Source organism: Carlito syrichta, unplaced genomic scaffold, assembly GCF_000164805.1.
Source record: "Carlito syrichta isolate Samal-C Ts95f unplaced genomic scaffold, Tarsius_syrichta-2.0.1 Scaffold314806, whole genome shotgun sequence".
NCBI lineage: Eukaryota > Metazoa > Chordata > Mammalia > Primates > Tarsiidae > Carlito > Carlito syrichta.
Window position 1 is genome coordinate 515352 of NW_007258902.1, and position 27142 is coordinate 542493.

Here is a 27142-nt window from a genome sequence, read left to right on the forward strand (position 1 = left end):
GGCCACTGCACTCCAGTCTGGGCGACCGAGTGAGACTCCAACTCAAAAAAAAAAAAAAAAAAAGAAAGGATCAAGAAAATATTTTTAGAAAATTATAGCTCTCTGTCTGGCTTAAAGATCTTTTACTTAGTGTAAGCTTGTAGGTCAAGACAGGTCAGGATGTGAGATCTTGACTCTTCTTTTTTTTAATCGTTCAACTTTACAGGTACTACATTGAGTATATTCTAATATTCTATGTGGCAGACTATTTCCCTGGAAGAAGACGAAAATCTAGAGGATGCATACACATTACTTGAAAAGGGTAAATTTATTTCACTAATTAGATTATATCTGTTTCGCATTTTCAGCTTTATCCTCTATACTGACTCCCTTCTTTCAACTACCAAATACTGCCATGTTTTCGTTTTCATACAAACAAAATTCTCTAGTCCATCTTCATTCCTGTTACACCCCAAATCAACCCCCATTATAATACCTAATAATTTAACGGCTTGGATTCTGATTTCTGTTTCTATCACCATTGAAACTGATCTTTAAAGGTCTCAAAATCCAAAGGTCTTCTCTGAGTGTTAACTTAGCATCTCCCATCAATGAAAAGCCCCCGCCTCAAATTCTGAGCACAACTTGCATTACACTCTATTTTACTGGCTTTCTTCTGCACTTGTTAGATCATCTTTTTTCTTTTCCTTTTTTTTTTTTTGAGTTGTAGTCTTACTCTGTCCCCCAGGCAGGGGGAAGTGGCACGCTTATGGTCACCACAGCCTCGACCTGGGCTCAGGCGACCCTTCCACCTCAGCCTTCCAAGTAGCTGGAACCACAGCCATGCACCATCATACCCGGCTAATTATTATTCTTGATTTATTGTAGACATAAGTTCTCGCTACAAGTTGCCCAGGCTGGTCTCGAACCCGTAGGCTTAGGCAATCCTCTCACCTCGGCCTCCCACAGTGTTGGGATTATAGGCATGAGCCATCGTGCCCGGCCGGATCATTCTTTTCTTTTCTTCTTCATTCGCTTTTTTCTTTCTATTTTTCACTGTCTTTCTGCCAGAAAGAAATGCATATATTCCTAAAGTTAATTCCTTATTCCTCCTTTGCTGCTAGAACAATTTCTCCTTGTTGATACATTTCTATAGTTTCAGCACGTCTCTCAATGTATCTTGTTGCCAGCTCTCACCTGCCTTTCCTGAGCACCAAGGAATATTTTTGAATAATTTCTCCTTAAAGTCAGAATAATCTATCCAAACTTCAGTTATTTTATTCCCTCCAAAACCTGCTCCACTTCTCTGTGTGACTCGATTATGTAACGTCATTATGAATTGTCCAATTGAATTGATCAAAGCTCAGAATCCTGATGTCATTCTAACTTCCCCCTCCACCACTCATTCAATCATTCACAAATTCTCATTTATTTTGGAGCCTCTCACAAGAAGAGAATTCAAGTTCTTTCCACCTAGATGATTAAAATGACCTCCTCACTGACTTTTCCTACCGAGCTCTCCTGGAGACATATTCCTAGGGCAGTACTCTTATTGTCTTCTGTTCTTGGTAAACCTGTATGGTAAATTACAAACTTCCATGCAATTATAGTAAGCCATCAGATATTTACGGGAGGGCAACTTGGTCAGAATATTTTGCATAGATTGTTCCAGAAAACAACACAGAGGAATTTTAGTGGGGCTGGAGAAAAAAAAAGGGATTTTGGAAAATAGAAAACGTAGGCTGGTGTTCCAGGTAGGAAATTTTTTCTCATTGTTCCAGGGAGAGATAACGGGTACCTGAACTAAGAAAACTGATATAAAACAGAAAGGCTTGTATTGATTTTGCTAGCCTCAAGCTCTATGAGGATGTGCGCTGCTCACCTTTGGCTCTCTATCACCTAGAACACTGCCCTAGACTGAGTAGAGAATGAGTAAACATTGTGTGCATACATTAATTACTGACATGTAAAACCAAAGTGATGCAGAGTATGGTGTGAGTTGATCAAGGCGGTATTATAAAGATTTCAGCACGAAGTCTGATGTTAGATCTAAGTTGGGGCTGCTGTTTTATTACTTACTAGCTGGATGATTAAGAAGATACCTTGACTTCTCTCAGTTTCACTTTTATTTTCCCAGCTATAAATTAGGTCAATAATAGAATCTCCTTCGTAAAATGGAGGTGAGGATTGAAGGGAGTGGGGATTCATTAAGTATAAATAGCAATTTGCCTGACATTTGTGTGCTCAGTACATATTGCTTCTTATTTTTGTGTTGCTGCTTTTAAATATATATGCACAAGTAAAGCATGCTACAAACATAAACATATCTATGCATCTCTATCTCTGGATCTATGTGTGTTATCAATTGTCTCTCTACTTCTAAACATGAAGTTGAGCCATGTTTAGCACTTGGTGGGGAAATACAGTCAAGGCATAATAACTGTTCTTTGACTCAAGTGAAGTTAAGTTTGCACGACCTCCAGGCTGAGTATCATGGGCTCTGCTGTGACTTGTCCCTCAATAACAGGATTTTGTGGAATAAAATGCTCTTAGAATAATCTATATTTGTCTCTTTGCGTATACCGTCCTTGTGTTTATACTTTCTTGCATTATATCCCTATCTTTATATTCACCAGGACCACAAGTCATTCTGAGACTTTTTTTAACATCATGCTAACCTGACACTAGAAGTGAAATGTAAAACATCCATTGTTCTTTAGTGTCTGGGAATTCCTTGGGCTAGGGAAAGGTATCTAAAGGCACTCTACTAAAGGTTAAGGGCAATGAATTAGGTAAATGTGCTTGAGCACTAAAGGTCAGGAGATTTGTATAGTCTCAGATTCTGGTTGCTTTACACAACTTGAATGAAGAACTGACTTTTTGCATTTCTAAGAGCAAGAAGAAGAGCACTAAAATAAAAAGAATACCCTGTGCCAAGTCAGGAAAGGCGGGGGGCATTCTGCTGGATATTCTCTGTCATGTAGGCATGGAATCATTCATTATTTTTCATAATAATTAAAGTATCTGTTTGGTTGAATTTTAATAAATAAAATACTTGTAAATTCATAATTTATATAATAGAACTAAGGATTTAAGGATATTCTATGGCAAATTTTAACTTTGATTCAATCTTACTAATGTCCCTTTTAAAAGCATAAAATCAGTCAGGGCATGGCGACCCAAGTCTATAATCCCAGCAGTCTGGGAGGTTGAGGTTGGAGGATGGCTTGAAGTCAGGAGTTCTAGACTAGCCTGGGCAACAAGTGAGATCCCATGTCTACAGAAAAATAAAAATAGACAAATAAAGCATAAAATTGTGTATTTTAAAACAGTTTTCTGTGATCTTAATCAAATAGTCTATACTGTAGTTTATTAAGGGATTATACATTCATATTTACTATATCTACTTGATCAGAGTAATTGTCCTTTTAAAGAAACACTTACACAATATTATTTGTCAGATGTGGTTTTACTTAAGAAAAACAGTTATTTAGTGTATAGAAGATCAAATTGCAAACATTAATTTATTTTGTAATAAAATCCAGGAATTTTACTAGTAAATTTAACCATGTCAGTGTGACTCACTCAGATTAATATTTCAATGATTTAATAAAATTGTTAATGATAAAGCCTCATAGACTAATAAAATAAAGCTTTGGATTTGCCATGGGATTAGCGATTATTCAAATAATTTTATTAAATGTTAAATACTAGTAAAATGAGGCTTTAAACTCTAAGGTCAATTTTACTTTAGGAGAAAAAGTTATGAAAAAGCCAGAGAAGTAATTTTTAAGTTTTATATGAAAATGAAAGCTTAAATTAAAGGGCTTAAATATAAAGTCTACGAAAGTCATATAATCTCTCAGAGAGTGGGGAGGTGATTTTAATCAACTGCTTCAAGGAAGACTAATGGAATATTCTGGATCTAAATCATCTAAACGCCCTGAAAACAGTATGTTCAAATTTAGATATGAACTATCAATTTACCAAGAATTGCATATAAAGATATTTTTGAAGCAAGAGACAGCATGAGATTTTATTCTGGATTCATTTCATGTTTGACTTGCTGGCATGAATTATTTCGAAAAATCCCAACTTTGGAGAGATTGCTGTGAGCTTTGGAGTTTTGAAGGATGCTTAAGAAGTATGCCGTGTCACATTATCAATTCCAAATTCTCATCAGCATGGTAATAAGCTAATAGAGTGACAAAGTTTTATATGGTGTATTCATGCCTGTCACCAAAGAGAAATCACTATACTAGGTGAGGAAATTATCCTCATGATAAACATAAGCTTCAGGAATGAAATATATTTTGTCAAAAAGAATCTCATTGATAATCAGTAATAATCATCGCTAGCAAAATCTCTCCAGCTTTGTGCCTATTTTCAATTCTATTTTTGAACTTAAAAACCTGTTCATTAACAGGACTTCTCCACCTCATTAATTTTTACGACACCCTCGTGGGGTGTATGTTTATTAAGGCTAAACTAAAGTATTAACGCTAACTAGGCTGAGCCATGTTTATATATATTCATTTAGGGAGAACTTGAAAGTTCCTCCTGGGTAGACTTCAAGCCTGGGAGGCCAGATAAGAAGGAAAGAGCAGCACACTGTCGCTGCCCAAATCTGTTCGTTGCTCAAATCAAAATTAGAAGAATAAAAATACATTCATCAGTGAATGGAGTGAAAAACTCCACGATTGAATTCTAGTTACATTTAAAGAACTGTCTGGCTGTGTATAAAGCTAATTAAACATGCTTTTGGATTGAGGCAGAGTTGTTGCTAAGGTCACTCCCAAGAAACCTCAGAGGAGAAATTTCTTCGAGAATTTGTCAAGAAAATATCTTCTTCTTTTGAGAACGTGGGAGGAGAGTCAAATGAGAGTCCTTTCCATGTCCTTATTTCTCTCTTTTGCTTTGATCACCACGAGTCCCGGGGAAATATTTGTTTCACTTCATGTTCCATACTATCTTGACCTATTATTATGAAATGTATTTTGCCTGGTGCTATATTTACTTATTATATATCTTTTACTGAGCACATATCTCATAGAGCAAGTAAAAAAAAAATCACCTTTGAAAGGAGGTAAAGATTAAATATTCTAATAAGATAATTATTGTGCAAACATGCATTGGTTACTTTGTATTTGTTAATATGTTCGATGACAAATGATTAGAAACAAAACTTTAAAATATGTTAAATTTGCTTTATACTTGCTTAATTTTTCCACACACTAGAAATGTTTTTTATTTTTGCTACTTCACCAGGGAAAAGATGTCAACACTGACTTATTACCATTTTCTGCAAAAGCCAGGACCTAGGATGATATTACCAACTTTTGATTAACTGCAGTGTTCATTGTCCTATATCAAATTCCCTTAGAAAATTTGACTTTCTAGGTCCTAACTACAGGTTCTCCCGTAAATTAAAATTTATAAGAAAAATTTTTATTACAAGACAAAAAAAAAGAAATAATTACACAAATTACTATCATACAAAAATTCCATATCTACAAAGAAACTCAATGTTTTTTAAACTCTCAAACTTTCGTAAGAAAAGTTAGTAAGTCAAATTTGAATAATGAGAAGAAAAGCAGAACACAATGATTGCATACTTATTTTGTTAAATATTTGTTTATGTTATATCATATTGGTGTTAATAAACTGATTATAAAATGGTGATTAATGGAACAAGAATATAATAATTTTTAAAAGACTGCAATATAATCATAGTTTGGAAGAGGAATTGAAAATAAAATTGGGTATATCATAAAAGAAATTCAATACTACATGTTTATATTAGAATAGGAGAAGATTGAGTGTTATTAGAGTTAAACTAGGGGTATCATTTGCTAACGAATTTATATTAAATGACATGAACAACTCATACTTTAGTTATGAGGATGAAATGAGTTAATGCATTTAAAACAGAGCATTGTTTGCCATAAAAGTAAATGTTCAGCAAATACAAGCTACTAATGTGGGCTGAAGACCTTAAAACTTTAAAAAAATATATCTTCCACTATCGGGGATTTAGTGATAATGCTACTCTCCTCACGAACAGAACTTGTTAGCACTCACTATCTGTCATGCACCTCTAGCACCTAGATTTTAGTCTCTACAACATATGGTCATTGAAAAGTAGTTGAATCTATACTTGACTGGAGGACAGGGAAGCAGGAAGCCAAGATGTTATTAGTGGAAAACTAGAATATGTTAAAATAGATTTCTGAGTAATAAGACAACAAACAAGCTGGCATTTAAGAGAGTTTCAGGAGTCAAATGAATATAGTCAATTTAAATATGTATATGATTAACCTGACTCTGCAAAAGGTCATGGAACATCAATGATACTAAAAATCAGAAAGCTTTCTTAAACATGTATGTGCATATATGTATTTATATATATATATATATATATATATATATGCAAAATTCATGCAAAAGAAAGATAACTATGGAATACATTTACATGTTATCTTTAATAAATATGGTCTTATTATATGGATATCTTCAGTTTTCAATGAAGTATATCTACTATAAAATAAAAATTAGTAGTTTTGTCAATGAATAAAATTAGGGGAGACCTAACTTGTGCTTATTTAGCACTATCCAACATGTTTTGGAATTCTATCATTTCAAGCAATGATGTCATCTTTTAAAGGGCCAGGCTCGGTGCCTCAGCCTGTAATCCCAGCACTTTGGGAGGCCGAGGTGAGTGGATTGTCTGAGCCCGTGGGTTCGAGACCTACCCGGGCAACTTGGCAAGACCGCGTCTCTATAATAAATCAAAAACTTAGCCAGGCGTGGTGGCGTGTGCCTGTAATTCAGGCTACTTGGAAGACTGAGGCAGAAGTATCACTAGAGCCCAGCAGGTCAAGGCTGTGGTGGCCGTGAGTGTGCCACTGCACTCCAGTCAGGGCGACAGAGTGAGACTCTGACTCAAAAAAAAAAAAAAAAAGAGACAATAGCCTATGTAAAAGTTAAAGATTTTAAAAGTATCATTGATATTATAAAAATAAAATTAATTAGAAATGGGGAACCAGAAGTCACTTTTTGAGTTAGATAATATGGTCCTTCTATTTGATTTAGGAAATAATAATGGCACTAGCACTGTGGAAAAAAACATATCTAATAAAGGTATTGTACAATAGAGAATAAAATTAATGTGTAAAAGGTAAAAATACTTCTCCAATAAAATGATTATAAGCTGAGTAGAACATAAGCATATGCCTCAAGAAGAATTATGTGATAGATTTTTATCTACAAGTACCGTTTTAGTAAAAACTTTTGCAATCATTTTGATAATTAATAAATTTTGTCTAATTTTAAGGCATTTAAAACATTTAACAGACTCATGTACTAGGCTTCCATATATGATACATGTTTCATAAAATGTGATTGTCTGTTTTCATAATTATCTAGATTTACTAAATATATCAGTTTTAAAATATTAGTTGCATAATTAGTATTTAATCTGTTAGACAAATAGTGGCTGATTGATATAAAAGATTAATAATTTCAGCTTTAAAATGTGTGAAAAGTAATGAGTATTACTCTACAAAACCGTCTCAGACAGTATACATTCCAACAATAGTGAGTTTATTTTATCTACCTATTCTATCTATGAGTCCAGATATAAGAAACTTATGATGTAAAAGAACTCTGCCACCACGTTTCTGTCTGTCTTTACCTTGACATGATTTCACTTCCTTTCAGAAGCCCCCTTTCTTTTTTCTCACCAATTCCTACATTTTCTCTCTTGATCTTCAAACTGCCTTGACACCCAGAATCCTATAGCACCCCCAGTCCATTCAGGTGTGATAGAACGTATGGTCATCAAGTCTTCATTTTTTTCTCTCTACCACCCATATTTGCATTTATTTTAAAAGATAATCCGCGAAAATAGAGGTATACCCAAAGGACTCAATTTTTAAAAGATATAAGTATGAACAAAATGGCACATAGGCAGGGAAGTAACTTAGAGGCAGAGGTGGTCTCCCCTGCATAAGGAACTGCCTGTCTGCTTTACCCAGGCAACTGAAGGGATCTCACACGTATCCAACCTATGGCCTGAACTGAGAAGAAATTGGATAAGGATTGAGTCATACGTTGCTACCACTGAATGCATACAGAAACCAATACTCTTTAAATTTAAAATAAGCAAATATTGCTCTGAAGCAAGTTGAAGACAGCTTCATGCTAACTAGGTAAGATACATAAGATAGATAGTGTTTCCCATGCTGGTGCCAAAGGGCTCACTTCTACACTTTATTTGATGGCTGGGGTTGGTTTTTGTAGGAAGCCTAGGAAGGTATGGCCACACATACACCTAAAATGGATAGATTTCTTCTATACATGCATGCAGAAAAACACTTAGTATAATTTGCTGCCACTAAGAAGAAAAAATAAAATATAGGCTATTGTGACTGGTATATTTGTGTTACATAATATAGTCCAAAAAGTAAGGTATACATTACTAAGATTTGTATATCACATTTTTTGGAATTGCTAGACACATCTTGGAAAGAATGCTCTGTTGAACAGAGGGGCAATTATGATGGTTATTTATTTTGTTTACCAGGTTACTTAGTTAATGTGCATACCAAAACATATTAGGTTCTGAGACACACCACATAATATTTTCCAAAATAAAGAGAGCGTATTTAGGCTTCTCTCTTGGTGTCTTTGGCTTAGGTAAATGTACCAACTGAACTCCTTAGCCAAATCTACTTAAAGATGACATTTACATTTTCCTAGGACCTAGCTCAGTGCTCTCCAAACTGTATTTGTTACCAATCCTTTGTTCTTTCCTTTCCTTTTTTTTGTGATTTATTGTAGAGATGAGGTCTCGCCAAGTTGCCCAGGCTGGTCTCGAACCCGCGGGCTCAGGCAATCCTCTCACCTCAGCCTCCCAAAGTGCTGGGATTATAGGCGTGAGCCACTGTGCCTGGCCTGTTCTTTTCTTTTCTACTTCATACTTCTTTAACAGTGTGTCCAAATTGTGAGTTAATTAGAAGTGATACCGGAGAAAGATTACATAGGGAAAAATCAATTATTATATTCTTCAAGGTATAATTTTAATTTGACAATCATGTTTTAATCACTTATGTAGCCAATACAATTACATCCAAATTTTTCACATAAAGATTGCTAATCCTCTTCTCTATTTTCTAGAGACTGTAACCTTCAAGAGTTTAAACTCAAGTCAGATTACTCACTGAAGAATAACTTAACATTTTTTATGTTAGTTCATCTTCAATTTATTGTAAGCCCTCATAAGGAAAATAATTTCCAGAGTTATTAAGAAATCAGTACATTTAGTTAATCAAATATATGATCTACTTTAGGAAAGGTTTATATTCACATTTGATATTATTTTTCCAAAGAAAAATGGAGATACTTGGGAGCCATAGTCAGAATTGGAAATATTAGCATTCCAGAATCATTTCTTTGGTTTCCTCACAATAAGAAGAAATTTTAGGATATGCTATCTCATATTCTGATGAATCTATACCAAATAATGACTGTAATAGACAGTAGCAAAGCAAAAGCAGATAAATAGATATCTTAAAATTTGAATTCCAAAACTTATGTTTCCTCATAGAAAGTTTAATTGAAACTCACAACTTGAAAATAATACATAATAAATGGTGTGTTTGAAGCTATATTTTTATGAGTTCTTTTTTGAATGGAATTTAACCTCCCAGATGTCAAGTTTATTTTGAAGAAAGCAAATATTTTGGAAAATTACAAAATATCCCAGGAAGAAATACACTGTTTGCAGAGTTCTAATCCTCACCTTGGTTTTAGCACCTGTTTCAATTTGCGATTATAAGCTGTTGCTTAACTGAAATTTAAAAATATATACATGCACATTCTATTCATACATACAGAAAGATGTCATGTATTTTACTCACAGGCAAACTGCAGTATAGCTTCTCTGCTAAGAATACTTCCAAAAGGGTTGGTTGCCAAACACTGGTAATGACCAGAGTCCTTTGCCTCACTTGGACTGCTGATAATGAAAGTGCCATCTATCAGACTGTAGCGATAGTCACTTTCCAGGTCTATTTCCGTTCCATTTCGAAGCCATCTTAGGAAAAACCACAAGACAAATATATCAAACTTACTTGAGACATTATAAATTTCCTGGGAATGTCAGAATTTCGTTGATGAAAACTCCCATAGGTTCAAGAAAAAGGATTCACAGAGAATTTGTACCTGTAACTGGGAACTGGATTGCCACGGACTTCACAGTTCAGTGCCACCTTCTTCTCATCAGAATCAGTTGGAAAAATGATGTCATCTGGTTCTTGCACAAACACAGGCCCATAGTCCACACTCTCTGTAAGAACCCAAACAGACGCACTTACAAATTCCTCAAAGTAGCATGCTATTTGTGTTCTCCACCATTATATTTATATTAGACATTCTTGCTCTTTCCTTGAAATCAACAGTCAAGTTTCCAGTAGGAAAAAAATAGCCAGAATATTATATTACATTGTTTAAGAACATTCTAGAGACCTAAACAGAACTTTTTGACGGACTAAAAATGCTTTTAAAGGTATGATATAAGTAATGAAAAAAACATCTTAAACATGAACATAGATTAATATATGTGTGTGTACGTATATTTGTTTTTATCTTCTAAAGCAGACCCAAGGAAAATAACATTGAACACAAACGCTATTTTTAAAAAAAATCTAAAGTTTTGTGAAACTCTTAGAATGCTAAAAATAATACACAATAAAGGGACAAATTACTATTGTGTCACCGCTTAGAAGCTACAGATACGAAAACGCTGGTCTTTCTGCATTCTCCATATGTTCTTCTCTTCACTCACACATACAAGCCTGTTATTTAGGGTTAATGATGCCGTCATGAAAGGAAAAAGAATGATGCAATGCAAATAAATATATTTTCATGGAATAATTGGGGTGTGTCTTCAAAAAAGACACGTGAAATAAAATGTCAGCACTTCACACCATTAGGTGTTCAATCCATAGGTAAATGTTGTAAATAAGGAGATCAGATGATAAAAGGAGTACAGTGTATCCCAGGAAGTTAATCAAATATATGATCTACTTTAGGAAATGTTTATATTCACGTTTGTGTGTGTGTGTGTAGTGACATTTGGTATTATTTTTCCAAACAAGAATGGAGATATTTGGGAGCCATAGTCAGAATTGGAAATATTAGCATTCCAGAATCATTTCTTTGGTTTCCTCACTCTAAGCAGAAATTTTAAGATATGCTTCCAAAAGGGTTGGTTGCCAAACACTGGTAATGACCAGAATCCTTTGCCTCACTAGGACCGCTGATAATGAAGGTGCCATCTATCAGACTAGTGATAGGCCCAAGGAGTGCCAGTCGGAAGAGCACACAAACCTCTCACACACTCTACTCCAGACACGAGGTTCTATTTAACTGAGTTATGTAATACGCAGATAAATACGATGCTAAAAGTACTTTGAAACTCATGAGAAATTCATGGAAAAAGTAAGAATGAAAAGGGGGCTCAAGCGTCAGCTTGGACTTGAGTTTTAGAATAAGTCCACTAGAGAGACAAATCTATGTACAGGAGAGAGAAAAAGTGAGTCATGTTCGTCTGTGGCTATGTAAGAATTCAGAGCAACATGTGCACATCTAAGAGATGGCATTCTTGACCATAGACTTGGGGTGAAGTTAAACTTTTGAGTTTGTTTTTACTGATTATGAATGGGGTTATGGGAAGGCCTTGGATCCAGTTTGTTTCTTGACCCCACTGACGTTTTGGGATAGACTTTGCTGTGGGAAGCTGGCCTGGTGCACCGTGGGACACTTAGCCTCACCTCCGGTCTCTTCCACCAGATTCCAGCAGCACCCCTCTCCAATATGGAATAATCAAAATGTCTCCAGATACTATTCAGTGTCTCCTGGGGTTAAAACGGTATTCATTGAAAACCGCTGCCGATAAATGACCGGGAAAGATTCAGAAGAGACATATTTCCAACACTTCTGTACTCAACAGTTAGAAGCTTACATTCTAAGTGGATAACCACACACACACACAAAAAAAACACCAGGAAAAAAGTATAAGAGCAAATGATCCTGGAGACTTGAGCTTTAAAAACATTACTTGAAAAGATACTCCACATTTAGAAGAGGAAATTTGGAGTTAATTGATTTGCTTTCTTTAACCACCTTATATGCCCCTTCATCTGGGCAAAGAAAAACAAAAGTGTTGATGGTATTATAAACAAAATAAAAATTGAGTGTGCATGATGAGCATGCACTGACAAGTATTTTCTTTTAGTCCTTGATAACCTAGCTGAAATTTGTTAGCTACAGAAAAATATTACATCAAAAAGAAAATTGTATGTCTTTATACCAAATTATATTGCTGTCACTTTGAACTTTTATTCAATGAGGAAAAGGAAAATAAATAAATAATTTGATAAATAAATAGAGAATAATTTTGTTGAAATTTTGTATTTGTTGTTGTTTTATAATGAATTAGTAAAAACTGCAAAACCACATAAAAACTCATCAAACTCTAAGAATTAAGCTGCACAATCAAGTTGTGAAAAACAGATCTTTTCTGATGGGTACGCATTAAAATACAAATATTTAAATATTATAAATGCCTAGGTTGCTTATATAATTAACATATAATAAGTATGTGTTTTATTTTTATGTATTAGAAAATGCTAGAGCTTTAGAGTCAAACACACTTGCGTTCACATTCTAGTACTGTCGTTTTTTAGCCTTGAGGCAATAATTTATTTATCTGCTACTCATTTATTAACTGTGCATGCCTGTTTCACAGTATTATTATAAATATCAATTGACATCAACATTTGTAAATACTTTGTATATTGCAAATCCTCAATAAATTATGTTTCATAATAACTAACATTTACTTGTGGTATAATCACTATATGCCAAACATCATGCTGAATAGTTTTCATGCATAGTATCATGTAACACTCATAACAATCAGTGGCAAGAATTATTTCTTTCATAACAGAGATAACAAAACTGAAGCGGAAAACAATTAATTTATATAGTAAATAGATGGCAAGCTTGGGATATAAACTTATTGGAACCAAGAACCTGATTACCAGTACCACTACCATTAGTTCTTTCTCCTCTTCTTCTTCTTATTATTATTGTGCACTAGCATTTTTAAAGTACTTTCATATATTATTATTAGCATCTAGTTCTCTGAGCTCATCTAATTGAAAGATGAAAACTCTCAGGTTCTACAAGGAGACTTCTGCAAAATAGTCACATAGTAAATAGTTGACTTTAACTCAGTTTCTTTGGTTCTAAATCTAATGTTCAGAAAATTGTCAAAACAGGATGAAAGAAATAAAGGGTTGTCAGGCAGGGGGAAACCAGAGTGGTAACGTTTGCTAAATTGCAAGCGAAATAATGAGGGACTAGTCTGAACAACACATATTCTGTCATGACTGCCCATACTTTGTAAGACAGCACTTTGTTGCTCTCTGTCGATTCCCAAAGCATCTTACCCTGTTTGGTGCCTCTATCATTCTGTCTACTGTTGATGACTGAGCCAATGCTTCAACCCAAATGACAATAAGTAGAAATGTCAAAAAAAAAGTATTTAAAATGCAAAGTTATGCAATTCCTTTTTTTTCTTTTCTGTTATTTCTTTTCTTTTTCCTCTTAGAAGCAAAATTTGCTGTAAAGGGTTAAAGAGTATGTCTATGGAGAGCTTCCCAGGCCCCAGTAGAGGGTAATCAGTGATGATTCTATTTCTAAAGAGATTAGTTTTTAAAGTCCCACATGAAGAAGGTATTGTTATTATAGGTACACTTGAATCAATTTTTGATTTCCTGTCTTATAGCAGTGAATTTCGCCTACTGATTATGATGATCCATTGTTTAAAGTGGTGTCCTTACATTTTGCACTCTTTAACTTGATGGAATCTGCAACTTGTAGAGACAGACTTCAAAAGCTATCTGATAGTAAGTCATCACAAAGAACTTGATAGTCAATAGATCAAACTCTTGGAGCAAGTAGAAACCTTTGGGACATTTGTGTAACAGGCAGATGCCAGCACACACAATGTTAATTTCTCATAGGAACAATGGTTTTAAGTGGGTTTTTTTCTTTATCAGATCTTTTTTAAAAAACTGATTGCCAGATATTTGTAGTTGGTTGAACATACAATGCCAGTGGTTATTGTCAGGAAAGGTCAACTCATACTCAAGAGGCTTCTTTCTTTAGAAGAGGATTATTTCAATTTCGAAATGATCTGTTGAATCTCTACCACACAGGATGATGTAATGAACACACTTGCCCCAAGTATGCCTCCTAAATTTTCTCAATTTTTTTTGTTAATGATAATTTATAGAGCTCATTATTCATAGTTCTTATTATGAGATGAAGCACATTATCTCTTCCCATCATAGTTTCTTATTTCTAAATTCCTTATTTTTTGACCCCCAAAGAGGTCTTGTGTGCTATAGGCCTTGTTCCATGGTTAAGAATATCTGCTTTGTCTGTATAACTGAAAAACAACTTGTCTGGATAACAAATTAGGCATTCACTGCTAATTTCCCTAACAACTTTGTATATATTTTCAACTCACTGATGACATTGAACATTACCCTGGTGAAGTCTGACTCCAAACTGACTTTCCTCATTTTAAGTGACTGAATTTTATGTTTGGATACCCAAAGGACTCTTGACTCATCTTTGAATTTTAAGAATTTTGATGGATATGTCTTGGTGTTAGTCATTTTCTAGAATTCTTTGTTCTGAGACTCAGTTGACTTTTTTAACTTTCAGGTCCAAGACTTTCTCTTTCAGAAAGATCTATTTTCCATTGGTTCTATTCTTCTTATACCAATTAGGCATTCATTGTTTTGTTTTTTTAAAAAGTGTCATCTCAGCCAGGCTCGGTGGCTCAGCCTGTAAACCCGCGCCTTTGGGAGGCTGAGGTGAGTGGATTGACCGAGCCCGCGGGTTCGAGACCTGCCTGGGCAGCAAGACCTCATCTCTACAATAAATCAAAAATCAGCCGGGCATGGTAGCACACGCCTGTAATTCCGGCTACTTGGAAGGCTGAGGCGGAAGGATCGCTGGAGCCCAGCAGGTCGAGGCTGCGGTGGCCGGGAGCGGCCACTGCACTCCAGTCTGGGCGACAGAGTGAGATTCCAACTCAAAAAAATTAAAAATAAAATAAAATAAAATAAAAAGTGTCATCTCTATCAACTATGCAATAGATTCTATGCCTTTATTTTTTTATTTGACTTTTTCAAGTTTGATTGCCATGACCCTATCTTTTCAGTTGCAACTATATTACTACTAGGGTTAGGGTTTCAACTCTTTAATGGGTTTCTTTTTCTTTCCCATTTGTTTCCTGAGCGCCAATGCTTACTTACCTTTTTCTTATATTTTTCTATTATTTTATATCCATTTGATTTCATGGATTGCTTCTTTAAACTGTTCTTAGTAGTGTTATTGTCTGTAATAACTTAAATGATGGAACGCTACTTGTCTGCATTGACCTTATTTCCAATCTGGGAGGAAAGGGAAAATTCCCAAGTGAGGATTCTGGTTATAATCTGCTGTGTTCTGAATCTTTTGCCTTCCCTCTGCCTCATCTTCATGAAAACTCAGATTGAAAAGAAAAAAATGGCTTGTTAGAGTGGTTCTTATTTCAGTGCACAGACATCTTCAACCAATCAATTATGTGACACATATTAAAGAACATTGGATATCCATCTATTTTCAGAGCTGTACTATTTACATTTAGGGAGATTGATATTGACCCTGAAGTTGGAGGACAAAGACATGTGCCAGACAGTCTTTCTTCACTCTTTTCAAGTCTTTTCCTTGCTTCAACAAAGTAATAGTTCATGCCTGACCTTCACCTTTTTTTGTCTGTTTATTTTAATTGTATTACAAATGAATGATATAGAATGAAAATGTCTTTTCTACCATTTTCTAACCTGATCAACCTGTTAAGACATTTCCTAAAGTTGTCTGGGGTTGTTTTTAAAATACGTCCACTATATACTTGATAGGCTTCCCTTCAAGGGGTTGAACTTTTCCTTAAGTGTCAGCTGGACATAGTGACTTATTTCTAACTAAAAGTAAAAATGATTTAATATTGCTTCTGATATCAACACTGCTTCTTTCTAGGGTGCACACTGTCTTGTGGGTCATTCCTTCAAGAAGACAGCAGTTGCCATATCCTCAAAACAGTTTTTCAGCTGTGAAGAGGGAACTGAAATATCTCACTTGGCCAAAAGCCAAAAAGAAACTGAGGACTACCAAGAACTACATGAGTGAGTTTTTAAGGGATTCGCCCTTAGTAAAAACTTCAAGTGAATGGAGTTGTAATCAGCAGCTTTCCTATAATCTCATGAAAGACTTTGACCCAGAACCACCCAGCTAAGTCACTCTTAGAGTCTAGACCTATAGACACTATGAGAAAATGCATAGCTGTGATTTATGTTGCTAAGTTTTGAGGCTATATTCTCCTATAAGAAAAAATGTATCAAAAACATTTTTAAATGTGTAATTTAGAAACCATAGCTGTGAAAACTATGTACTTTTAAAAAATGAAAGTATCATTTACAAAGTGTGATTCATGAGAAAATAAAAATACTAGATTTAAGTTTCATTGTTATGTTGTCATGTTATCATAAACCTTCAGAACTGGAAGGATTGCCTTCCATTTGTTATAGGCATCGTTTCTAAATACCTCTGTGGGATATTTATCCAGTCTTAGGCTGCTTTCATTAGCAACACATGAAATCATATCAGACTATTGTTTTATTTGGGGAATTGTCTTAAATTCCACCTTAAAATTAATAAACAAAAACACGTTTGTGTGTAGATGAGGAAAGCTATTTATGCAATTCTACTCCATATAGATATATCTTACTCAAGACTGTTTAGTAATTAAGTTGAGTTGCATGTCAATAACTATTTAACTTACAGAAATTTCCATTAAGTTTAGAATATGGAGTTTTTTCTATTGTGAATATCTTAAGTTCTACTAATAGAGCAGAATGAAAAATGAGAAATTAAACAAAATGAGGTTTTTTTTAAACTTTCACCTTCACCTTATTAAAACAAAGCTATTTCTGTATAACTTAAGAATTAGCCTTGAACGATTTTAACCACAATCAAACAATCAGTAAAGTAGTATATCTTAAAAGCCTACACATACTTGATGTTAAAATGATCAGTTGCAGAAAAATGATTGTGTCATTGTGAGCACAAAGTAATATGTGGTAGGTTTTGTTTGTTCACGTGAGGTAAGAACGGGTTAGACGTGCACTAATCCCATTTCTTTTTTTCTGGGAACACGAGAACACTTTCTTGACCTTTCTCATGTGTGACATGGGGCCTTGAGGTGGTTCTAGACTGAAATGACGTACATGAAATCAGGAGTAGCCACAAGAAATACCCACAATCCTTTATCCTCTCTTTATTTGTCATCTAGCTGAAGGCAAAGGAACAGAAGATACAAGTAAGGCCGTCGTAGATACCAAAGTCATTAGATAGACAGGGTCTGGTTCCAGAGCTCTCCACATTGAAAGCACCTCATTAAACAGCCAAGCGGAATGCTACATGAACACAAAAGAAGTGTGTCCTTGTGTTGAGAAATAGCTTGTTACTGCATCCAGAATTTCTCATCTTACGAATGTTACGTGAAAACATTCATTTTTATCGACTAAAGAAGACATAACCCGACAGGGAAGCAATATTTACTGACTAGACCATCGCCAGGTTACAGGGTCTTGTTCTGAGCCACCTCCCCAGTTGAGCCTCTTGAGTGTATCCTGCTGAGCTAAACGACGTTGCCAGGCCTAGGACCTATGGCAGGAGGTGTTCAACCAGTCAATCTTGAATTTCGTTTTAACATTTAGCGGTTAGAGTGTTCCAGTTTTAAAATTAGCCTTCTATGTCATCCCTGAGCTTTAATTCTTCATCTGGCCATTTTTGAAAATGAGTTTCCATTTTGTGTCTCTATCACTAAATCTTACTGCTATCCTTTCTGGATAGTCTAGTGCTGTTATGTAGACATTTATTGTCACGTGAGCACTGTAGTTCTTGATTTATATTTGCATGTGATTGACTTTCACTTCAAGTCCCATCCATGACCTTTCGCCTCCCCTCTGGGCAAGCTGGTAAGCCAGGCACTCCCTGCCTTGATTCTTGTGGTGAAGTTCACACCACGCAGACCTTGGCCTTCACAGGAACTCTGAGACCAGCCTCACCCCACAACTACAACAAAAACCAAAGTCCCTCATTCCTTTCTTCAATCAAGCCATTTTCAGAGGAGCACGTCCTGTTCTCAGACAGCCTCATGATGTGGATAAAACATCTTTTTGTGCTCGTGTGGGACATGTGGCATCCTCAGTGTATACCTCTGATCCAATTTTGGATAGGGCTGGTACTGATCTTGCCCTCCACAAGGCATCCACATACCAGGTTAGGACTCAGTCATCTGGGTAAAGGACAGTGTCCTTTGTCTGAAAGGAGTCTGCCTTCATAGCAGCAGTAGGCCTTCAAACAGTTACCTGAGACACGGAAGGTGAACACGCAAGACAGGTAATGCCTGAGTCACCCCAGGTAGCTTTCTTTTAGCTTCTCGTCAGGGAAACAAGATATGTTGTGGGGTCACATAAGGTGTTGGGGCAAGATGGCCTTGACTGCCAAGGAAAGCCAAGCACTCGTGCTGTAGGCACTCACGCCGAGTAACCCAAATCAGAGTTGTTCAAACTAAACTGTAAATCACGAAGCCATACATGTATTCTTGTTCCTCCTTTCCCCTTTGATGATTCCTCAGCTTGAGTGACAAGCTCACCCACCCTAGACTCAGCAATTTCAAAAAAAGCGACATGGAATGGAGAAAGAAGTGCTGCACACCCATCTAGTGACGTTCAAATTTTTAAATTACAAATATTTGATACTCTCCCTTTGTGGTGGTTAAATGAAGTTAATGGCTATGCTAACTGTAATAAAAGGGGAATAATTTATCACAAAACGATATTGCATTCAGTGCATACATTTTCAGAATCAACTACAAGAGAAGACATAAAGAAATGATCAAAAGTTTGTTTTCATTCACAAAATCACCAGAAACACAGCAACTACACATGCAAGCTGATCCAGGTGTATGGTACTGAATACTAGTGTCATGAGTGGCATTGGTGTTAGGTAATGTGGTTTTCTAAACGCATAGCAACTCTTCATAAAGCCGTAAACAAAACTAAGTAGGAATCTTGTAATTTACACTGTTTTTGCATTGACATGTTCATTATATTTAAAAAGGACATGCAGGTCATATAATTTCCAATTCTATTCTTTCCTCGGATCATTAAAGAGAATTTCCACTGGTGAGAATATCTGTTGGGACATTGAAGAGTCCTGTCCACTGCAGTTATAGGTCTCTTAGCATTTGTGGTCTCCACTCTCAAGTAACAACCTGGAATCACTGAGAACACCAAAACTACCTCCACAAATTTCTGAAACACTTCTGAGATGGAGGTGACATCCCTTCTGAGAATCACTGAGCCAGAGCGAGATGCAGAAAACAGTGCCTACTCAAGTTAGCCTGGAGTTGGAGCAGTTTTCCATGAGAGATTCCTGAACAGGAAGATCCAGCAGTCCTGTGAATTATGACTACGGGGGCCCATCTCCCTAAGTGCAAGGACAGTGTTGAGAAGCTCTAGCACAGCTTCTCCTTGACGCACGATGAGGTTACACTTCAACAAACACGTCATAAATTGAAAACATAGTAAGTCGAAAATGCATTTAATACAGCTCACCTTCCAAGAGTCTTAGCTTAGCCTAGCCACATGAAGCTGTTCAGAACGCTTACATTAGGTTACAGTTTTGCAAAGTCATCTGACACAAAGGCTATTTTGTAATAAAGTGTTGAACATCTTCTGTAATTTATTGAATTCTGAAAGTGAAAAACAGATTGACTGTACAGGTCCTCAAAGAATGGTTTCTACTGAATGCATACCACTTCTGCGCCATCATAAAGTCAAAAAATCGTTAGTCAAGCCATCAAAAGCTGGGAACTGTCTGCATGTTATTCTGTTAGGGAGACAATAGTTTCCCTTGTAGAGTTCTGTCCTAGGATCAAATTAGTATCTAAGCCTCTCTAACTCCTTTTGAAATGTCTACCATTGATTGATGGGCTACCCAGATGCTGACTTCCTTCCTGCCAAGACATTTCAAGAATCACATAATCTGAGATTCCTATAGCCAGGTTCTCTAGGGAAGCTTTGCTTCTTGGTGTTGCATCACTATGTTTTCAATTGTTTTCCTAGACCGTGACCTGACATTATCATGTCTCCCTCAATTCTAAATCTACCTTTAAGACTGAAATCCTCTTTTAAACAACTACTCCCAAGCCCATTTTTCTTGGGGATTACATCTAATGCCAGGTCCCAACACTCTCTGCCTGCTGGTGAGCTGTAATTTAAAGTACTGTCTAGCTTATTCATGTAACATAACCTAAGCGTATCAATAATATAATTCAGAAAAAAATCAGTCTATCATGCCCAATACAATGAGAAGAAATATCCTTTTCATGATCATTAGTATATTTTAAGTGATGATTTCAAGAAATTTTGAAATGTTTTATTATAAATTGTATTTTATGATAACATTTATAGTTACTATGTTAGAAAATATCATATCTGAGATAAATTCTTAAATAAAATCACCAAAACTTTGTTTAACTTTAAACTGCCTTTCAACACTGAAATTAAGTTTCTTTGTAAAATTGAACAAGAATAAATGTCATTATAAAACCTTCAAGGATTCCTAAAAATTGAAGAGCATTATTCATTAAAAGCATTCTGATGAATGTTTCATGGGTAGTGTGGCATTACGTTGTACACACAAATTAAATTAAGTGAGAGACTAATAGATTTTTTTTTGTGGTCACATTCTGTCATAGCCACAGCAGAGAAGTCATGTGCATCAGGAATGCTATCACCAACCCCATGAAACCTTCGTAGGGTGCCAAGCCAATAGGCATCTTGTCAACTGAAGGAGAACACTGCTTTTTCCTCCTTTTCACTTGTAATAAAAAAGGACACAGTTTAGGTCAAAAGTATTCTGGTAAAAATTCTATCATGGTGTATAAATTCAGCCTCAGTTCAGATTTCAAGAACCAGGAAGTCATTCTCAAGCAGATTCCTCCATACCTAGCAATATTTGTTAAGTTCCTGGCAAGTTTTCCCTGCTCTAAGGGCTGAAAGAGGATAAAGAAGAAAATATGAAGTGGTTTTGGCTCAAACAGCATATGCTTAAAAAATAGTAACCATGGCTCAAATAATTAAGGATGAAAAATAAAATCAGAGGCCATGTGTGGTGGCTCATGCCTGTAATCCTAGTACTTTGGGAGGCTGAGGTGGGAGGATTGTGTGAGCCCACTTCAAGACCAGCCTGGGCAACGTAGCAAGACCTCATCTCTACAAAAAATCAAAAAACTAACCAGCATGGTATCATGAGCCTGTGATTACAGCTACTCAGGAGGCTGAGGCAGGTGGATCACTTGAGCCCAGGAGTCTGAGACTGCCGTGAGCCATGATCATGTCACTCCAGCCTGGACAACACAGTGAGATTCTATATAACAATAGTTCTAAAAATGATAGTAATAATATCACCATAAAGTTTTGATGAATGATCATGAACTCATAAAGTGTTTATTAGAATGTGGTCTCTATTTTTAAACTGGAAGAAACCGGCATGATCGATCTTTTTTATATGAAAGTATATTATCCAAGTGAAATAACTTCCTCCTCCCAGAGAGAATTTTTATTTCCATAAAATATTATTTAAATTTTCTGTTTGTGTCTCTAACACAATTCATCTGCAAAGGAAGGAAACAACAGAAAATTGTCAACACAGGGTTATTTTGAGTCATGATGCCATTGTTTGTGTGCCAAGCCAAATCTGGTAATAAACCACCTTAATGATAAAATTTAGCCACAAGTATTTAAGACATGAAGCAACAAATTTGTAGTTGCAAGAATCTTCCAAATGTCAGAAGCCAGTGCTAAAACTTCACAAGCCTGAGTAGATGGACTCAGAGAATTTGTAAGTTTTAGATTGTGTTCGCCATTGAGAGAATTCGAGATCCAAAATTACGTGTTCAGTCTTAGTAGTAAATAACACATCGGTTGCTTCAACTGCCTCTAAGTACCACCATTTTTCCACCTAAAGTAGCACTTGTCTTCTCTGGATTTCAGACACATGTTTCCCCTAGTAAAAGTCTGAACTATCCTGTCTGAATCACTTCTAATCCAGACTGCCTCTCTGCAGAGAAGATAAAATATCTCATCACAAACAGAAGAATGAAATGCACCTTACACTTAATTAGGTTTACTCTTACTAAAACCATAACAACAATAAAAAGAGATGGGTCAAAGACCATTTTATTGACTATTTATAGAGGGAAGAACAGATATAAAGTCAGTGGTGGTTAATAACTCTTGTCTACCTTTCCACAAAAGTATATATCCTGCAAGCATCTGAGGTGCTAACTCATAAGGGCTTTCAATTAACCTGTATGACCTTGAGAATTTTTTATTTAAACCTTTGTCAATGTGTTAAATCACTAAAATACCACTCCTTGCATTCAAACTGCCACCTTAGGATAATTATTAGCAAAACATTGTCTTTTTAAAACCAGATAATACCTCTTAGGTCTATGGAGCATTCCCATGGACACAATCAAGTGCCCAAAGTCATTATCCAAAATAACAATACCAGGTTGAAAGAAGAACAGCACCGTAATTGCTTTGGTTGTTCAACTCAACTCCAACGAACCATAATCTCCTTTCCAGTTACGGCTCCATTCCTCTTCTTCCCTTTATGAGTCTAGCTCAATGTTTTTTTCATTCACTATCTCTATTTCCTCATCTCAATCAAAATGTCAATGACTGAATGTTGTATCCTTCTTAATTATTCCCAATCACAAAGCCATAGTCTGATCCTGGAATGACCAAGGCAAGACATTTGAACTTGGATGCTTAGGATGGACCTTTCCACAATACTCACAACCATGTCTTTATTGTTGTGCAAAGCAGGGATTCTAGATGTAGCCCTTTTTGTGCCCCCCAGATGTGGCCCTATCTGGAGTTGACTATATTTGACTATCAAATTAAACCATAGTCCAATATTCAAAAGAAGGTCGATTAGTACACGCATTTCCCCAGTTCCAGATCACTGAAAATACTGATGCTGCTTTAATTTTTTTACCTGATAAGATCTATAAAGGGATAGGCCTAATTAATACATGCCCAAAAGCTTCCTTATTTTTTTTTTTTTGACAAATACTTTAATAAGTACTAAACATCACAATACGATCACTGAATTTGCTCTAACTGTAATGGCTTTTGATACTAGAGTGATCTAAATACTGTGAGGAAATATTAATTGAAACCAGGCACTTTTCTAATTCCAAATGGAAATAGAATGCAGCAGATACAGATATACTTCATGAATATGCAATTTTTTGTTATAATAACTCATATTTAGAAAGGATTTTTTATTGCACAAGTGAAAGATGATAATCAAATTTAATATTTGTTACTAAATTACATCAACATGACCTCTGCAGATAAGTATATATGATTCCAAAGTATACAATAATCTTGTGTTTAATAAAATATGCATACATGATTCTTTTAATTTTCTATATATCTTACTTGAAATTGGATAAAAACTTCCAAGATGATTTATGTGTGGATAGAATCAGTTTCATATTCCTTGATACTTGACTAGGATCTATTTTATAAAATAGTATATGGTACCTGCTATAACTTGAATGTTTTTTGCCTTCAAAACACATGTTAATATTTAATTGTCATTGAGTATTATGTATTAACAGTGATAAGAAATGGGACCTTTAAGAATCGACTGGGCCATTATTGTGTGTGCCTCTTTTGTGTTCTCTCTCTCTCTCTCTCTCTCTCTCTCTCACGTGCCCGCCATCCCTCCCTCCCTCCATCTCCCTGTTTCTCTCTCCTCTCTCACTCTCTCACTCTCTCCCTCTTTCTCTGTCTCTCCCTCTCGCTCTGTTCCTCTATTCTTCTCTATGCCTCTGTCTCTCTCTCTCTCTCCTTCTTTCTCTCTCTCCCTCCCTCTGCCCTTTCATCTTCACCATGTGATAACATAGCAAGAAGGACCTCACTAGATGCTAGCACTTTGGTATTGGACTTCTCAGCCTCCAGAACCATAAATCAATAGATTTATGTTTGTAAAAAAATTACCCAGTCTGTGGTATTCTGATATAGCAGCACAAAATGGACTAAGACAGAAATCTATCCTAAGTTTAAAAGGAATAAGAAGCCATTGGATAAAGGTTTATATGAGAGTTTGTCCCATGAACACTCTTAAAATCAGCTATTCCTGATACTAATTTAGTACTGGACCATAATCATTGTAAAAATATCTGAAGATTTATAGGAATATTAATAAATTTTTTCTATTTCAAATAGAAAGAAAACTACATAAGAATGTAATGCATGATCATAATGATATGTATCAAATACTTTCAAAACTGTTGAGATTAAAACAATAATAACTGTCTTGTGATCAGCTAATGAATAGCTTGCACACAGTAGGGTTGTGGCCAATATCATTTCTAGAAACATACAAACAAGTGCTTTTCAGCTTCTTAAACTTGCACTAATAATACCCTATGGTCACGATAATAATACCATTCGACATATACTATCAACTCATCAAAGGACAAAAGTCAGAAGAGCTGTATACAGATTAATTTGAATCACAAACATCCAGAATATGTTTTGAGTATTTTTACAACATAATGCCGGGAGAGGGGTTAAATGATATAAAAGGGCCATTCAAGCTATTGTTTAGAGCTCATTCTTTCATAAGTCCATAGATATATTTGTTAAAGTGTTGGAAACCAAGTCACATATTAGATATTGTATGGATTTTGCTTCCATGAAAATGTTTCTGGGCTGAATCAGACAACAATGTATGACATCACCATAGACTGCACATGTTTCTTCTGAAATTTAACAGTTTACTGTAGTCTTCTCTTAAATTTCACTTTTGAAATTTAGTGCCCCATGATCGGAATCCTACAGTACATTCATGTTATTGCTGATATAACTTTGAAAGCATCTCAGAAAAACAAGACAATCAACCACAATAAAAAAGAATCAGTAAAGCCTGCTGCTTTGACCAAATAAACCTCTGTGGAGTAGTACAGGGAGAGACACTATCATCCTGTCTTTATCCCTCTTTCTACTGCTTTCCGTCAGACAGTCACCAGTTTTCTCTTTCATAAGAGTAAGAGTGTTCCTCTGAACCTGCTTACTTCCCTCCTGCCATCAGAGGGATTTTATTATTTCTGTTATTATTAACACTTTAAATCTAGATACTTAGCAATCTCTCAGGAAACTACTGGTAAAAGTTTCCATGGATTAGTGGAGGCTTGCTGTTAACGTGGATAAAACTTCCAGCCTCCTTGACAAGTCTATGCTGAATTTCATTGCAGTCATTCCCACCTTGATATAGCATAGTAGATAAGGGGTAGCTCCTTAAGTGGGAGTGTTCTTCCTCACTGCTTTGTCTTTGAACATACTGTTTATTTTACTTATAATGCCCTTCTACACACGCAGTATATTTTGGATGCCAGATTACTTCCTCAGTGTAGCTTCCCCTGATTATACCTCACAGGTTAGATTTGATGCTCTCCTTCTGTGCTCCCACATAATTCTGTACATACCTCTGTTATGATCACTATAACAGCATATTCAGTGTTCTGTGTGTGTGAGTGTGTGTGTGCACGCATGCGTGTGTGTTTCAAAAACCGTGAGCACACGAGGCTATGGTAATTTAAAAGGTATGGAGTTGGAAAGACGAAGGCAGTTTCTTCACTGTGAGCTAAATTAAGCTGTTTTCAGGCACAGTGACTGAATCTGAAGACCCCCAACAGAACTATGGGGCAGATGCCTCAAAATGTCACTGTAATAACTAATTCTTACATAGAGGTAGGAGGAGCCAGGTGGCAGTGACCATAAATTGGTTAAACCTAAGAGGTCAGCACAGAGGGAGAGAGTGAACAATAAAATAAATGAAAGTGCTTTTATACCATGGGTACCTGCAAAGGAAATAAAAACATGTAACATTTATATATATATAAAAATCTAATGCTGTAGCAAAAAAATCAAAGTCAATAATAGGAATAAAAATTCATTCCTGTCAAAAAACATTTTAAAGTCCTATATAACTCAAGATCTTAAAATAAACATATTTAGAGTACTAAAAAGTATAAATGAAGAAATAGAGTTTCTTAAAATAAATAAGTAATTTTAAAGCACACAAAGGGTAGAAATGAAGTACAAATGAATGGAAGCAAAACAGAACTGGTAAAAATCTTGCAAATAAAATAAAGCCTATAACAAATTCACTTGCTTTCATACAACTTAGAGATTTAAAGATACTTAAAAGACATGGAAGATAGAAATGACATGTCACTATATATCATATACAGATATAGCTATCAATATATAGACATAGATGTAAATAGAGATGATACAGATAAACACTGCTCCCTCAGCTGCCCAAAAAAAAAATCAAGTAATTAATGGAGAAGCAATAATTGAAGAAAAGAAGGGGAAATTTTGCACATTTGAAAATAAAGATGTCATCTTCCCTTTGAAATCGTTTTATAAGTCCTGTGCTCAAAAGTAAAGATAAGTCCACTTTTAGAAACTACACATTAAAAGTGCAAATGTCAAGAATTAGAAAAATTAACTTGCATAGGGAAGTCTATTTATAAAGGAATGACAATTATATTGATAACAACAGACTTAAAAGTTACAAGAGAGGTTAGCAGATATTTAAAGTATTAAGAAGAAAACAACCGTCAACCTAGAATGTTAACCCATGTATCATTCAAGAATATAGACAAAATAAGAATATTTTCCAAACATATAAAGAGTAAGATAGTTTACCACAATCTTTTTTTTAGGATATAGCTCAAGAGAAAGGTAGGTACTTACAGCATGCAAAAATATCATGTTTTTAAAAATAAAATTATTGAAAAACTTTATACTTGGGAATTTCCTAGTTAAATTCATTAATTATAATCACTAAAAGAACAGATGAAGTTGATGGTAATCAC

At 35.4% G+C, this 27142-nt stretch overlaps 1 protein-coding gene across 1 annotated transcript in view; it reads right to left on the bottom strand.

The window, feature by feature from the left end:
* Positions 1-27142, bottom strand: part of LOC103274562 (contactin-5) — a 517374-nt gene that overhangs the window by 482206 nt on the left and 8026 nt on the right. The window contains exons 2-3 of the mRNA XM_008072000.1: positions 10204-10327; positions 9900-10075 (exon numbers count right to left, since the gene is read on the bottom strand). The gene's annotated coding sequence lies outside the window, so the exon portion shown is untranslated. The remainder of the gene's footprint in view (positions 1-9899; positions 10076-10203; positions 10328-27142) is intronic.